The sequence below is a fragment of the Hypanus sabinus genome, unplaced genomic scaffold, assembly GCF_030144855.1.
Source record: "Hypanus sabinus isolate sHypSab1 unplaced genomic scaffold, sHypSab1.hap1 scaffold_1807, whole genome shotgun sequence".
Taxonomy (NCBI): domain Eukaryota; kingdom Metazoa; phylum Chordata; class Chondrichthyes; order Myliobatiformes; family Dasyatidae; genus Hypanus; species Hypanus sabinus.
In genome coordinates, this window is record NW_026779895.1 from 29,798 (window position 1) to 45,066 (window position 15,269).

The window sequence follows — 15,269 nt, forward strand, 5'->3', positions numbered from 1 at the left end:
AAAGCATAGCGTTTTTGGTGACATTCCAAATCTCCTCAAATTCCTATTGAAATATAGCCGCCGTCACACCTTCTTTACAGCTGTATCAATATTTTGGGTCCAGGTTAGCTCTCGGACATACTGGCACCCAGGATCTTAAAATAGCTCCCTCACTGCATTTCTGATTCCTCCATGAGGATCAGTGTGTGTCATTCACTCAACTATTATGTGTCATCTGTCCTCATACCCGAACTCCGGAAAACACGTTGAGGAATTCTTCCATGGGCAAAAAGTCAATGGTCTGAGATAACTGAGCAGCAAGTTGACTTCACAATTCTTTGTTAATTGTCAACTCAAATATGAGCGAAAGTCTGAGAATCAGATTCCCACGACACAATAGGTGACTTTGTGGTTTGTTAGAAGTAAAGGTCTGTTAAGATCTATTAAGAACTGTGCATTCCAGTGATCCACCACTCTCTGAATAAATAAAACCCTACCCATCACATGCCCTTTGAACACACGCCTTCTCACTGTAAATGCCTGCCCTTTGGTATTTGACATTTCAACCCCGGGAATCAGATACTCCCTGTCTACTCTATCTATGCCTCTTTTAAACTTATAAATCTTCATCGGAATTCCCCTCAGGCTATGGTGCTCCAGAGGAAACAACTCACCGTCCTTTCCAATTGTATCCAGTCTCAATTGTAAGCCAGACTGACGCTGTGGAAATACAGCTCCAGAAATATGATTTTTATTTCTACAAGGAGCATGTGTGTGTGTGGCAAATATCCGTCGACATTTCCTGGTACATGCTTCAGAGCATCGACTGATGATAAGAGGATGCTCACCATGACACTGGAGTAAACTCCAGATGTCTCCTTCTCCTGTATAGTAAAGGACTTCAATTTGCTGCATCCTACTACAGGTTCTGAGTTATCATAATTCGAAAATGAGCAATGCTAAAAGTTCAGGTGCAACTGTTTTATTTAAATTTTCTGCCCATTACACTACTGGTGTTTTGGCAGCAATAAAGGTCTTCCTTCTTTGGCTGTGTTCAGGGCTTCCTTCATCATGTCAGTGTTACGCCTGTGACAATAGACAATAGGTGTAGAAGTAGACCATTCAGCCCTTCGAGCCTGCACCGCCATTTTGAGATCATGCCTGATCAATTACTATCAATACCCTGTTCCTGCCTTGTCCCCTAATCCCTTGATTCCCCTATCAATAAGATACCTATTTAGCTCCTTGAAAGCCTCCACTACCTTCCGAGGCAGTGCATTCCAGACCCCCACAACTCTCTTGGAGAAGAAGTTTTTCCATAACTCTGTACTAAATGACCTTTTTTAATGATCCTCTTTTTAAAACGTTTTTATTGCGTTTTCAAATAATTACAGAAAGAAAAACAAATATACCCTTAGCCCCTCCCCTCTAACAACCCTACAGAAAAAAAGAAAATGAAAAAAAAGAAAGAAAGCGAGAGTGCCTGTATATCTGAAGATCCCCACATGCTCCACGGAGTTCGTAATAACTTTATTATATATACTTGTTTCTTTCCCCAAATAACCAATTATTTTATCTTCGGAGCAGTCATTTGAGATCTTAAGCTGTGTTGCCTTTAAGGCATTTGTTTAGTTTATTATACTTTTGCTTTAGTAATTTGTTTGTTATCATTTTCTAGTTAAAGTTAAGGTTGTTTAAAGTAAATTCGTTTTCTGTGATATATAGCGGCATGCGATGACGTCACTCCCGGTTTCGCCGTGTGTTGTGGGAGAATACCGGTTTGGAGAAACAGGAAGGAGGGGGCTTATGTGTACAGTATCAGCGCGAGAAAAGTTTTCTTTCTACGCACGAGAAACATTAGTGAATCAACGCCCTAAGTTCATGAGATAATCGATATGTTGAATTAAAAATGTTAACGCTGATTCTGTTAAAAGTAATGATGATTGATAAAGTTTATGTTTTTTGTTATTTAAAGCGTTGCGGATAGTTTGTGTTGAAATGTATTTAAAGCCAGTCAATGGCATGGGTAGATTCTGACTGTATGTTGCACTTCAATGTAAGATTGTTGTTGTCGTTTTACTTTTGCAAGTGTTTATGATGTAAATGTGATGTCAAGAAGGAAACAAATACAGTATGTTTTTTGTATTGTTTTATCAACAGTTTTCACCATACCTTAATGTGGAAGAGTGAACATTAAATGGTTAATCTTACTGGGACCGCCTCATTGATTGGTTTATGCTTGGTGTTTAGTTCAGAGTTATTTTACAGCTGTGCGAGAACACTACATAAGCATTTACGAGAATGACACCATCTGATTTCAAATCCCAGAAAATCCTGCAGTCTCGTTCCTGCAGTTCTTCCATTGGAGTGAAAATCATATAGATATTGGAGATGATGTATGTTGCCGTATGTCGATTACAATAATGACATTTGTGCTGTTCATTTTTTTCAGACAGCTGCACCATAGACCCTGAAAGTGACATCAGGAATATCTTCTCCGCAAGTTACAGTGAGCATCTGGGTTAAATCTGATCAACAGCACAAGGTCAGAAACTTAGTGTCACTACCAAAAGTTCCAGCCAATAGAAGTTCAACACTGTATAATGTGTGTTAAAGAAATGTGAAATAGTGCAACACTTGTAATAATAATTAACAATCAATGAAGCATACAAACAATGTGTTCTTCATTAGCATTTATTGTAAGACTGGAAGTGGTTACTACTGATATTGGCAACATTTATTCACCATACCTAATATCTGTGCTCTTGAGATTGTCCCCATTAAACACAAAATTATTATAAATAATTAATTTTAGACGTACTTATTTAAGACCATATGACATAAGAGCAGAATGAGATAATCTGGCCCATTGAATCAGCTCTGCCATTCAATCACTGATGATCCTTTGTTTTATCTCCTCCTCAACCCCATGAGAAAGTAAGGATACATGGGATCCAAGGAGACACTGCTTTGTGGATCCTGAACTGACTTACCCCAAGAAGGCAAAATGTGCTTGGAGACGGGTCATATTCTGCATGGAGGCCAGAGTCCAGTGTTGTGCCTCAGGGATCTATTCTGGGACTCCAACTCTTCGTGATTTTTATAAATGACTGAGACGAGGTAATTTAATGAGATGAGGCATTAATAAGATGCAAAACTGGGCTGAGAAATGGTAGATGGAGTTCAACCCAGATAAGTGTGGCCTGGTTCATTTTGGTAGGTCAAATATGATGGCAGAATGTAGAGTTAATGCCTAGACTCTTGGCAGTGAGGAGGATCAGAGGGATCTTGGGGTCCCAGGCCCAAATTTTCTTTAAATAACTATTTATGGTTCTTAGTAATTGTTCCATCCAAATAAGTAAGTTTATTTCTTACAATTTTAAAAGGAAGGTTAGTATTAATTGATACTAAATGATTCAATAGAATAAGTTCACTCTTATCCTGAATACTGACTAAAACTGGAGACAAAAGAATGTACGATAGCTAATAAAGTCTCAACATTAGGAATATAAAGCAAAAGGTCATCGGCATAATGCAAAATTTCTAAGGTAAGGACATGTTCGGCACAGCTTTGTAGGCTGGAGGGCCTGTATTGTGCAGTAGTTCCGTGTTTCTATGTTTCTATAATATCTGTTTCCTCAACATTTCATGTCCCTCCACCAATATTCCTAATATCTGCAAACCTGGCAGGAAAGCCATCTATTCCTTCATCTAAGTCATCATATACAGCATAAAAGTAAGTGGCCCCATAGGAACCCTGCGGATCACCACTAGCCACTGGCAGCCAACCAGAACAGGATCCATTTATTCCCACTCGCTGCCTCCTACCAATCAGCCAATGTACTACCCATGTTAGTAACATTCTTGTAATACCATGGGCTCTTAATTAAATGCGCAGCCTTCTGTGTGGCACTTGTGTCAAAGGACCTCTTAACGCCCAGATATACAAAATACACTGCATCCCCTTTATCTATCCTACTGGCATTCTCATCAAATTATCGCAAAAGGTACATATTTTTAGCCAGATGGTGGAGGAATTATGGAATTCGTTGCCACATACAGTGTGGAGGCCCAATCATTGAAGGTGCTTAAGGAGGAGATTGATAGGTATCTAATTAGTCAGTGTATCAAGGGATATGGGGAAAAAGTCGGAAATTGGATCTAGATGGGAGAATAGTTCAGCTCATGGTGGAGTGGCAGAGCAGACTCAATGGGTCGAATGGCCTCCTTCTGCACCTTTACCTTGCTTGAAATGTAATATGAATTATTAATAGAGTAAACGAATAGACTATAACAGAGACAGTACTTAGCTCATGACGAATTAATGTTGTCACAAATAAAGTGACTATGAATCACTGATTATTTCTACTTGGCATAATTTATAATTATTTAATTATTTCTGGTTAAATATTGCTATATTTCTACACAATTCCTGCTTAGTATGAATGTAACGAGACCCAATTTCCTTCGGGATCCATAAAGTATGTCGTTCAGTCTGTCTGTCTGACTGAAGTTTCTGGCAGACTGAATTCCTTCCGATGGATCATTGCTGGGAGTGCTCGTTCCTTTTGGGCAGCTCGCCATCTACAACACAAGTTCAGAAATATTCATTTGTTACTGAAAGCATAGTACCTTAAAACCTGGAATACAACAAATGATTAATATTGAATAGGATAAAAAAAAACCTGACACATAAAGGTTTGGAACAAGAGGAAGTGGATTATGATGAATGTTAAATTGTGCCAATGCTTGAAATAAGGGATGGCAATAAATAAAGGGCAGCAAGAAGACCACAGACATGTCATCAGGTTTGAAGGACCATGTGCCTCAATGACACTGAGTTCTATGTTGTCTGGAGTCAGGGCCTTCTGCTTTAGCTCTTGGTAGTATCAGCCATACCTAACAGGTCAATAAGTAGAGGCCAGGCGAAGATATGTCCATGGGTCCTGCCCGTTCAGGGTTTCAGTTCAGCAATAAAAATTCAGACTGGTAAATCAAAACTGGTCTGGAAAAGCAATAAAGAATAATTCTACATCTGAGTGTAACTGTATTCCTGAGTCTCCACATGAAATGCATACTAGACAGTAGAGAAAACTAAGTGGAAGTACTGACATGATGAAGGAAGCCCTGGACACAACCAGAGAGGAAGACCTTTATTGCTGCCAAAAACACCGGTAGTGTAATGGGCAGAAAATATAAATAGAACAGTTGCATTTGTCTTTCAGCATTGTTTGTTTTCGAATTATGATAACTCAGAACTTATAGTAGGATGCAGAAAATTTAATTCCTTTACTGCACAGAAGAAAGAGACATCTGGAATTTACTCCAATGTCGTGGTGAACATCCTCTTATCATCAGTCGTGTGCTCTGAATCATGCACCAAAAAATGCTGCTTGATATTTGCCACACACACATACTCCTTGCAGAAATAAAAATATTATTTCTGGAGCTGTATTTCCTCAGTGTCAGCTTGGCTTACAATTGAGACTAGATACAACTATTGTATTATACAATATTAATTAAAGTTCATAATGTGCTCCTTTGTTGCCTTTACATAGATCTAGTTTTATCAAGAGAACAGAAACATTCCCCGATATGTGACACAGCAGACTCTGCTTAGCTAATATTATAGACTGATTACTTTTGTTGAAAGTTATCAATATACGTTATCAAATGACAATTTTAATTAAATTACAAAGCAGTTCAAATCACTACAACAGGACTGACGATTTGGTATTCACTTAATGAGTGACATGTCAACAGAAACATTGAGAAAGTTTGTAGTATGATACCAAAGCAAAACGGATTATTGTGTAATGTGGGCATTGATTGCAAATTGATTGGAACTCATTGTCCTGTAATTCTGTTTGAGGCATCATGGTCGTGGAATTATGGAATTCGCTGCCACATGCAGTGTGGAGGCCCAATAATTGAGGGTGTTTAAGGAGGAGATTGATGGGAATCTAATTAGTCAGGGTATCAAGGAATATGGGGAAAAAGTCGGAAATTGGAGATGGGAGAATACTTAACTTCATGGTGAAGTGGCGGAGCAGACTCAAGGGGCCGAATGGCCTACTTCTGCTCCTTTACCTTGTCTTGTCTTGACATGTGAATTATTAATATAGTAAATGAATAGACTAAACTCAGAAACAGTGCTTAGCAGATAACGAATTAATGTTGTCACGAATAAAATGACTATGAATCACTGATTACTTCCACTTGGCATAATTTATTATTATTTAATTATTTATGGTTTTATATTTCTATATTTCTACGTGGGCTTTTCTGCCGGCTTTCACTATTACGCTGTTACAGGAGTTCTAGCCTTTCTTCTGGTGCGTCTCAAGGAGCTGTTCCCCAGACCCTCTTTTATCCCCACTCATAGGGTCTCAGATGTCACTCAGGGTGGAATGATGCCATCCCCTAACCTGCCCACGTTGCCTGAGGGCTTCCATGAAGCAGAGTACTCAATACACAATTCCGCCTCCAAGAAACAATGACCTTTTCCGTGGCTTTGTATCGCTGGGGGCCAGGACATTCCAAACTTCTCTCTCTCATTTCCTGGGTCTCCTACCCTGACTTAATAGCGATCTTGCAATTCTCAAAAATTAAGAGGGAGAAAACAGAGAACTATCGACCTGTCAGCCTGACATCGGTGGTGGGAAAAATGCTGGAGTCCATTATTAAGGATGAAATAGTGGCATATCTAGATAGGAGTGATAGGATTGGCCCGATCCAGCATGGATTTACCAAGGGTGAATCATGCTTGACTAATCTGTTGGAGTTTTTCGAGGAAGTAACCAGGAAGTTAGGCGGGGGAGATGCAGTGGATGTAGTGTACCTTGATTTTCAGAAGGCATTTGATAAGGTCCCACATAGAAGATTGGTGGGTAAAATCAAAACTCATGGCATCGGGGGGAAGGCATTTACATGGATAGAACACTGGTTGGCAGATAGAAAGCAAAGGGTAGGTGTGAATGGGTGTTTCTCGGAATGGCAGGTGGTGACTAGTGGGGTGCCACAGGGCTCGGTATTGGGACCACAGCTGTTTACCACTTACGTTAATGATTTGGATGAAGGCATAAAAAATAACATCAGCAAATTTGCTGATGATACTAAGCTGGATGGCAGTACGACATGTGATGAGGATGCTGGGAGAATTCAGGGTGACAGATAGGCTGGCTGAGTGGGCAGATACTAGGCAGATGGCGTTTAATGTGAATAAGTGTGAGGTTATCCACTTTGGGAGTAAGAACAGGAAGGTAGATTATTATCTGAACGGTTTAGAGTTGGGTAATGGAGCAATAAAATGAGATCTCGGAGTCCTTGTTCATCAGTCACTGAAGGTGAATGAGCAAGTGCAGCAGGCAGTGAAGAAGGCTAATGGAATGTTGGCCTTTATTGCAAAGGGAATTGAGTACAAGAGCAAGGAAATCCTTCTGCATTTGTACAGAGCCCTGATGAGATCTCACCTGGAGTATTGTGTACAGTTTTGGTCTTCAGGGTTAAGGAAGGACATCCTGGCTGTAGAGGAAGTGCAGCGTAGATTCACGAGGTTAATTCCTGGGGTGTCTGGACTGTCTTACGCAGAGTGGTTAGAGAGACTGGGCTTGTACACGCTGGAATTAAGGAGATTGAGAGGGGATCTGATTGAAGCATGTAAGATTATTAAGAGATTGGACTAGATAGTGGCAGGAAATATGTTCCAGATGCTGGGAGAGTCCAGTACCAGAGGGCATGGTTTGAGAATAAGGGGGAGGTCATTTAGGACAGAGTTAAGGAAAAGCGTCTTCTCCCAGAGAGTTGTGGGGGTCTGGAATGCACTGCCTTGGAAGATAGTGGAGGCCAATTCTCTGGATGCTTTCAAGAAGGAGCTAGATAGGTATCATGGATAAGGGAATCAAGAGATATGGGGACAAAGCAGGAACAGGGTATTGATAGTAATTGATCAGCCATGATTTCAAAATGGCGGTGCAGGCTTGTAGGGCCGAATGGTCTACTGCACCTATTGTCTATTGTCACAGGCGTAACACTGACATGATGAAGGAAGCACTGAACACAGCCAGAGAAGGAAGACCTTTATTGCTGCCAAAAACACCAGTAGTGTAATGGGCAGAAAATATAAATACAACCGTTGCACGTGAACTTTTAGCATTGCTCATTTTTGAATTATGATAACTCAGAACTTGCAGTAGGATGCAGCAAACTGAAGTCCTTTACTACACAGGAGAATGAGACATCTAGAGTTTACTCCAGTGTCATGGTGAACATCCTCTTATCATCAGTCGATGCTCTGAAGCATGTACCAGGAAATGTCGATGGATATTTGCCACACACACACATGCAGAAATAAAAATCATATTACTGGAGCTGTATTTCCTCAGCGAAAGCTTAGCTTACAATTGAGACTGGATACAATTGGAAAGGACGGTGAGTTGTTTCCTCTGGAGCACCAGATCATGTGTGGAATTCCGATGAAGGTTTATAAGTTTAAAAGAGGCATAGATAGAGTAGACAGGGAGTATCTGATTCCCGGGGTTGAAATGTCAAATATCAAAGGGCAGGCATTTAAAGTGAGAAGGCGTGTGTTCAAAGGGCATGTGAGGCGTAGGGTTTTTTTTTTATTCAGAGAGTGGTGGATCACTGGAATGCACAGTTCTTAATAGATCTTAACAGACCTTTACTTCTAACAAACCACAAAGTCACCTGTTGTGTCGTCGGAATCTGCTTCTCAGACTTTCGCTCATATTTTCCTGTGAATTGACAAGAAACAAAGAATTGTGAATTCAACTTGCAGCTCAGTTATCTCAGACCATTGACTTTCTTGCCCATGGAAAAATTCCTCACCGTGTTTTCCGGAGGTCGGGTTTGAGAATATAGAGTTCGGGTATGAGGACAGATGACACATTATAGTTGAGTGAATGACACACACCAATCCTCATGGAGGGATCAGAAATGCAGTGAGGGAGCCATTTAAAGCCCCTGGGGGCCAGTATGTCCGAGGAGCTAACCTGGACCCAACATATTGATACAGCTGTAAAGAAGGTGTGACGGCGGCTATATTTCAATAGGAATTTGAGGAGATTTGGAATGTCACCAAAAATGCTATGCTTTCTTGGAAGCTTGACAAAATTTGAATTATTATCTGAAACATTGACAAATTTCTACAGATGTCTGTTAGAGAGTTTATTGACTGGTTTCATCTTGGCCTGATATGGAAGCATCAATGCCATTGTACGGAAAAGCCTGTAATATGTACTAAATATGGCCCAGTCCGTCATTGGTGAACATCATCCACCATTGAACACAGGAAAGTATTCGGCACCAGTTCTCACTATTTAATTTGACCAGACAGCTCCTCAGAAAATATTTCCAAAATTTCCGTCCACCTCCCACCCCACTTGTGCATCAATCAAAGTATCTTCTCGATGAATAAACCCTGAAGTATCATGGGAACATTTCCATTGCAAGACCAACACGATTTTCTATAACTGTCCGTGAGTAACTTCTCGTGGGAAATTGTAATTGACGTTGTTTTCAGCCCTGTTGGGGATGCCTGCCTCAAGTAACATTCATCTATTTTGTCTAGTCAAACCAATCTCCCATTCATTACTATTCCAGCCAATTAACTTCTGAAAATATATACTCATGATGGCAAATCGACTTTATTGCATATGGCATGACTTAAGGAAGAGCTAATGCATAATCTATATTCTGTGTGCTGTCTGTCCCTTCATCTTTGTGATGTTGCTGCATGCAAATTTTCCTTGGTACTGAATCCGCACCTCACTGAATTTATGATAATAAGAATAAACTCAATTTGACTTGGAAAAATTAATGTTTTTTTATTGCATTTCAGTATGTTCATTATATCAAAAAATAGATGTTTGACTTTAAATAAAATGTTGTTTGGAATATTAATGATCTGACACATTTGATTTAGTCAAAGCCCAAAGCATCATTGAGGATCCCTTGCACGTATCTCCCAATCTCTTTGACCTATAATCATCGGGAAGGAGGTACTGGAGCTTGAGGACTATGACTGCTAGACTGGGTAATAGCTTCTTTCATTAGGTTACAAAACCAATGAATGCCCTGCCACTCCCGACCTCTCATCACAAGACAGTGAGTTCTTTACTGTTAGTTGTTTTTTTAATGTGCTGCACACTGCATGCATTGTGAATTATATTTTATTCACTTATTTTTGACAATATTTAGTTTTATGTGCTTTGTGCGATCAATGTTCTGTGGTTGGAGCACGTTGTAGAGGAATGTTGTTTCGTTTGGTTGTATATCTGTGAAGAAAATTGAATTTGAACTTGAGTTCCTGAACCTGTTCAATTTTTGGGATTGCAGGCAATTTCAACAATGAACACTGTTAAAGAAGTGGAGGTAAGACAATCCTACCTGTGAAGAAATTCCCTCTGCATTACTGTTTAATCTGTGTTCAAAATGTCCGGTCATTTGAGCTTTGGAAAACTCAGTGTTAACAAGCAGCAGGAGAAACACCAGGACGACAAGTGTTTTTTGGAAGGCCATTATCTGGAGGAAGGTATCTCACTTTTGATAGCTCTGGTAAAGAGAAAAGAAGGACATTGAAAGCTTATGGTTATTGAAAGACCTAGATAGAGTTGAAGTAGAGAGGATGTATTTTGTGGTGGTGGAGTTTGGGACCAGACGGTACAGCCTTGGAGTAGAAGTATGTCCCTTTACAACAGGGATGAGGAGGGATTTCTCGAGCCAGAAGGTGGTGAATCTGTGGAATTGCTTGCCACAGACAGCTGTGAAGCTAAGTGATTGGGGATGTGTAAAGTGGAGATTGATAGATTATTCATTAGTATGTTTGTGAAAGGTTCCTGACCAGGGGAAGCAAATGGGGTTGAGAGGGATAATAAATCAGCCAAAATGGAATGGTGGGGCAAACCCTTTGGGTTTAAATGGCCTAATTCTGCTCCTATGACTTTTGGAAACTACAAATTGAGAGGTAGAATATTTCAGAAAACTGAGAATACAGGTAAAGTGAATACAGACATACTTCTATATGACAAGAATGACTTATCGTTGGATAGCTGGGACAGTAAATCAGATCAGTTTTAAAGGCAATACTGTATTTTTGTAGTTTAAGTTGTGTGTGTTCAACAATAGGCTATAGTATATCTGTGCTGAATTCAGTTCCCACATATTGTCTTGTACAATCAGATACCTGTCACTGAAGGTAATAGATTATCTGCAGAAGTACAGACTCTAGTAGCCTTGAAGACTACTTTAGAAGACCCTTCAATTGTACATAGAATAACATTAAAATTACTATTCTCTTCTTTAATCACAGAGAGTATGAATTTAGATTCCATTCCGTATGAGCTGCAAGTTCCTGTACTGCTGCCTTTGCTGAGCTGATTGTTTTCCATTTCCCTAAAGTTGTTTTTATGCTGAGTTCGTATCAGTGTCAAGTGTGACCAGGTGGTGTGATTCTTCCCTTGAGGCTATAGAATGGGTTCAAGGTCCAATCTTGTGAACAGTTCAAATTCTAGGATGCTATTTCAATGCAGCTCTGAAGCAATCCAGACAGAGATGTTAAAGCCTCTTGAGTGATTTCCATGTACCTTGGAAAAGATGGGCAAGTTCTCCCTGGTGTTCAGTCCTTGTCCTTTCTATCAGTGTCATTATCAAACACATTGTCGTAACATTGCTGCATGAGTGAGATTGGATGCTGTTTTTTCAATTTATCAGAAACTCTACTTCTAAAATACCTCAATGACAGAGAAATGGTTCAGGACAGCCCAATCAGAGCATAATACATTCAGTGGCCATTTTATTATGGACACCCGTACATCCCATTACACTTGTTAGTGCCGATATCTCATCATCCAAAATTTTCGATGTAACTTAATGCATAAAAGCATTCTGGAATGGTCAAGAGATTCATTTGCTGTTGAGACCAAACATCAGCATAGAAGAGAAATGAGATCTTAGTGACCTTGACCATGGATTGATCACATGTGCCAGGCAGGGTGGTTTGAGAATCTCAGAACCTTCAGCGACTTTCATGTACAAGAGATTCCAGCGTTTAAAGATAAGTCATCTGATCTTTGGCAGTTCTATGGGTGAAAATATTTGTTTCTGTGATATGTCAGACTGTTTAAGGTGACAGAAAGGTGCTATTAACTCAAATTACGACATGCTAAATCAATGGTGTGCAGAAGAACATCTACATCTCATGAACATGGAATGTCGAAACTAATTTAACGTCATTGCTGCTTGTGTAGTTTAGGAGCCAACATGTTTAATGATATTGTGAGAGATTTAAAATTCTAATTGGAATCTTTACCTTGAGTTTAGAAATAGCAAGTTGTAAATTGCAAAGGATTTAACCAACAGCTACAAAGTAACAGTCAAACATGTCAGTTTGCTATGAAAATGCTTTGAGAACATAGAACAATGACGAGTACAGCACAGCACCAGGCCATTTGGGCCACAATGTTGTGATGAACTAGCTATAAAGCAAATCAAAAACACCCAAACACTAAACCTTCCTGCCTATACCATGTCCATACCCTCCATCTTCCTGCAATCCTCTATCAGATTACCCCTCAGCCTTTGGAGCTCCAGTGGAAACAACATTTTATTACGCCTCCTGTGATAGCACACACCCTCTAAATGAAGCAGCATCCTGGTAAACATATTCTTCACCCTCTCCAAAGCCTCCGCATCCTTCCAAGTGTGGGGCAACCAGAACTGTATGCAGTCATCCAGATGTGGCCCAACGAGAGTCTTACAAAGTAGGAACATGACTATTGAGCTAAATTATTTGAATAATAAATGCAAGCATGTTGTAAGCCTATTTCTAAACAACATACCAACTTGTGTAGCTACTTAGAACTAGCAATGAACTAGGATGCCATGATCTCTCTGCTCAGCAACACCAAAGGACCTTGCCCATAACAGTGTTCTGTCTTGCGTTTGCCTTACTGAGGTGCAATTCGTCACATTTATCTGGGTCAATTTCCATTTGCCATTTCCCAGCCTATATCTGCAATTGATCTACATTTTGCTAAATTTATTGCCAGTTCTCCACACTATCCACAGCTCCATCAATTGTTTCATCATCTGCCAATTTACCAATGAAGCCATCTCCATTTAATGCTTGTCAATAATTATTTCAGAAAGACTCAGACAAATCAGATTTACCTGTAACGAAGAAATCGAAGTTGCTTTCGTTGACCTGCTGAATCAGATTTCGGTGGTTGTCCCCTATATATTGTGATTCAGGGAGGGGAACAACCTCAAATGGAGTATTTTGCAATGGCGCAAATATTTGGATAAACATGTTTGTGAAGATTAATCAATGCACTGTGACTATGAACAAACAGTTCATATCTTAGTGTATTCAAATGGGGATCTTATATACTCACTGTGCCTGGAGATGAAATCCACATATTTACAAAATCAAAGTGAACACTCTTACTGTTAGGAGAAGTAAGAACCAAGATGCACTTATACCTCATCCGTAGCATGGACTCTCAAATTGCACCGTCCACTGCAATCTTGGTCAGCAACCAATAATTTCCTATCTTTTTCCTTCCTGTGTTCCTCAGGAGTAGAGTGACATTTGTGATTTCCCGGTCACAGGGAGCAATTCCTGACTAATTATTCTTGCACTATGAATGCCTTCACAATCGCTTCAGCCTCTTTTTGCGAATCCGTGGTGTCTTGTCCATCCACCGTCAGGATTTACAACTCTCCAAGCAATATCTCCTTATTAAAAGTGATGATACTCAATGCCGCCCAGGCTTCAATTTCTGGCATCTCTTCATGACGGAAAACATTGGAGACTGACACAAAGTACGTGTACAGTTCTCTGCCGTTTCAGTGTATCTGACAACTTCTCCAGTGTCATTTCCCAGAGGTCCAATATCCATTCTACACTCTCTTTTACTGTTTATACATCTGTAAAAGTACTCTTTGTATCCTCTTTAATATTCACAAAAAGAATTAGGTTTAATATCACTGCTATATGTCTTGAAATTTGTTATGCTCGAGAAGTACATCGTAATACATTATAATAAAACCAGTAAATCACAGTGAGATTTCTATAAAAATAGTATAAAAAAGTTAAATAAGTAAGAAATCCGATGTCAGATGGGAAGAGGCTGTCGCTGAACCATTGAGTGTGTGCCTTCAGGCTCCTGTACCTCCTCCATGATGGTAGAAATGGGAAGAAGGCATGTCCTGGGTGGTGGCGGTCCCTCATGATGGATGCTGCCTTTTTGAGGCAGCGCTCGTCAGTGATGTCATGGATGCTATTATTTCATCCATACTTTTCCTTAATTCTATTGTAATTATTCAGCACATTATTCTACACCTTCTGCATTATTAATGTTTTACCTTATCCTACCTCATTACACTGTGTAACGATATGATTTGATTTGTCTCAAGGGTACACATGCAAAACATTCACTATTGCGGTACCTATGGCAATAATAAAAACATTCCAATTCCAATCTGTTGAACCGACTTCCCTGCTATTTAGTGAAATACAGTCCACAGCCCTAGTTATGTGATTTGTCAGGACTTCAGACCTAGCATGTTTCAGCTGGGACCTGTCCAATCAAATCATCTCCATCCTTCCCCAATAGTGGAAGCAAAGTACCATGAATCTAAGCACTCTTCTCTTCCTCCAGCCAGCCCTCCTGTCACCCGGAGCCATTGGATCGTCCTGACTTAAGGAGGGACAGCTGTCGCCTAATAGGGGGCAGGTGTTTATAAGGGACTCGCGGACTGAGCCTGGGTGTGGGTTGTCCTACTCCGAAGCCGGTTTTACCCGATCTGTACCTGGGCTGCCGGCTCTGAATTCTGCTCTTTCCCTGGTTGCCGGCCTGCTCGGAATCCTGTTTTGCCCTGGTTGCCGGCCTCTTCTGCATCTGTTCTGTCCGGTTGGTCTTGTTCCACTGCTTCTCTCCTGTGCGCTGGTCCCGCTGTTCCGCCTTAGTCGCCTTGCCTGCGCTGTCACGCTGTCGGTTGCCCTTCCCAATAAACCGGTGTATCATGGTAGCCCTACTGCTCTCCCTGGACCCAACTTTCTTCTGATTCCTTGCCTTCCTCGGGCAGGACTGGCTGGACTGCCGCTGCCCGGTGGGGATTCTGCCCTTTCCACCCATTACTCACTAAGGGTTGTGTCCCGCACCTGCCCAGGTGTCCGCTCCTTGCAGATGCCTCCGTGTTTTTAGCCTGGGAGGTGGCCCTGCCCGGGATCCATGCGGCCCGCCACGAGCTCTGGGATCCTCCTGCCC

The 15,269-nt window shown here is 40.7% G+C and overlaps 1 long non-coding RNA gene across 1 annotated transcript; it reads right to left on the bottom strand.

The window, feature by feature from the left end:
* Positions 1-4,433: 4,433 nt before the first annotated feature.
* On the bottom strand, positions 4,434-10,871 carry LOC132387396 (uncharacterized). Its single transcript, XR_009509878.1, has 3 exons — positions 10,387-10,871; positions 8,686-8,732; positions 4,434-4,563 (listed from the first exon to the last, which is right to left on the bottom strand). It is a non-coding gene; the product is annotated as an uncharacterized LOC132387396 (long non-coding RNA).
* Between the last annotated feature and the right edge of the window lie 4,398 nt (positions 10,872-15,269).